General features: G+C 37.2%; 1 non-coding gene across 1 annotated transcript; it reads left to right on the forward strand.

Moving 5' to 3' along the window:
* Nucleotides 1-464: 464 nt before the first annotated feature.
* LOC126955814 (U6 spliceosomal RNA) lies at nucleotides 465-566 on the forward strand. The gene has a single exon (XR_007726107.1). It is a non-coding gene; the product is annotated as a U6 spliceosomal RNA (small nuclear RNA).
* The last annotated feature ends 1684 nt before the right edge of the window (nucleotides 567-2250 follow it).

Raw genomic sequence — 2250 nt, forward strand, 5'->3', positions numbered from 1 at the left:
CTGCGATGCTAACACCCTAATCGTGGACTTCCAGCCTCCAGCACTGTGAGAAAAAAATGTCTGTTGTTAAGCCAGCTGACCTATGGCCATTTGTTATGGCAGCCTGAACTGCCTAAGACAGAAGCTATGAAGCTCACAGTGGCAGATAAAAATTTTCTAAAATTCATATTTTCACTTGTAAACTCAAGATTTTATCACTGACAACATTCCTTGAAGTGACTGTCTCACGTGGTTCATTTTAGAGAAAATATCTGCCAAAATTCAATCCAAATAACCATAGTCCATCAGTCATTCTTTCAAGTAAAGATGGCAGTCTATGAAAAAAATGAGGCTTGTTAAGCTCATAACACAAATAAGCACAAAAGTTCTTATCCGTCTGACAACCGTCTTGCTTTGGTACACAGCAGAAGTACTTTATATGTGCTTCTTATTTTGTGTCACAGAATATTAAAAACGTGTACACTGTGCTCGCTTCAGCAGCACTTATACTAAAATTGGAATGACACAGACAAGCAGGACCCTTGCACAAAGATGACATGCAAATTTGTGCAGAGTTCTATATTTTGCTTTCCTTTTCTAATGTTTATGGGTATGGAAACTGAGCTGTGATGAGTGAGGTAACGTGCCTAATTGAGGAACCTTCTGGCTTCAAATCCTACTCCCAACTCCTCCTCCAAAACCAAAACATATATATATTCAAGGTCGAGATTTAATAAAAGCAATAATTTTATTGATTCTTTTATGACCATTCTTCATTAAAATTGGCTTTTTCCCCCTTGAGTGCTTAGCATCAAAGAATGCAGTGACTATTAGTAGAGTTAGGTGTCACTGCCTTGTTTCATGCTGAAGTGCCAGCAGTTTTAACCAGCTTTTGCACCATCAATGCAAACATCAACTAAGTGAAAAAGGCAAATACATAATGTCTTAGTATTATTACAAAATGGTTTTGACCTCATAGACCCTCTGAAACTTAATGCTTATGTTAGAAGCAGGGTCATCATAAAGAAAATAAATGATTATTAGCATTCCCAGGGACACAACAGGGGAACTATTACCTTATACTTCTGTATCATCTGATCCTTTATGATTTTTGTAGTTCTAAAAAAATGAACAAATAATATACCTGGAAGTGTCTTCATTAAAAAGGGGGAGGGGGCCTGAATGATGTCTCAAGAACTTATCACGTGAACCCAAATCTCCTTAAAATTCACCTTAAAGTCCGGGTGCAGTGGCTCATGCCTGTAATCCCAGCACTTTGGGAGGCCAAAGTAGGTGGATCATGAGGTCAGGAGTTCAAGACCAGCCTGGCCAACATGGTGAAACTCCATCTCTACTAAAAACACAAAAATTAACCAGGTGTGGTGGCATGCACCTGTAGTCCCAGCTACTCTGGAGGCTGAGGCAGGAGAATCGCTTGAACCTCAGAAGCAGAGGTTGCAGTGAGCCAAGATCCCACCACTGCACTCCAGCCTAGAAGACAGAGCAAGACTCCATCTCAAAAAAAAAAAAAAAAAAAAAGTCTCCTTAAAGAGCGTTATGAAAATGTCTCCTAAAAATCCTAATGGATTCAGTGACTTGCATGAGTATTTTCTTTTTTTTTTTTTTTAGCAAATTTTTTTTTATTATTATACTTTAAGTTATAGGGTACATATGCACAATGTGCAGGTTTGTTACATATGTATACATGTGCCATGTTGGTGTGCTGCACCCATCAACTCGTCAGCATGAGTATTTTCTGTATTTTCTGTAGTAAAACAATGTAGAGATTATGAAGATGTAAGATAAGGACTTCATATAATGTATATATGTATACATACATATTAATTTCAGTTTGGTGTAGCTAATTATGTTGTTCGAATTCATCAATTTATATGTACTATAAAAACTTTATATAAATGTAGCTGATTTGACATGGCATTTTTTTATCATTTCAGTTAAAAATTGGACACTGTATTCTTTATCAGAAATGTAATTCAAAGCGTATGACTTTTCCCCATAGAGAAGCCAAACTCAACTTATATCATTTTGGTATCATTTTAACATCTTCTTCCAGGAATACAACAGTATCAATTACTATGCTTTCTTGGAAGGAAGAAAAAGACTAAATGGCTTACACAGAAGGACATTTATTAATTTCTATAGTTTGGAGACCAGAATAGCATGGGTTCCAGGTCATGTAGGTCAGGGTCTCTCTTCTTGGCGATTCTCTCAGCCTGTTGTCCTGCATCAGGTAGGTGGCACAATGCCTGC

This window comes from Macaca thibetana, chromosome 5, assembly GCF_024542745.1.
Source record: "Macaca thibetana thibetana isolate TM-01 chromosome 5, ASM2454274v1, whole genome shotgun sequence".
Lineage (NCBI taxonomy): Eukaryota > Metazoa > Chordata > Mammalia > Primates > Cercopithecidae > Macaca > Macaca thibetana.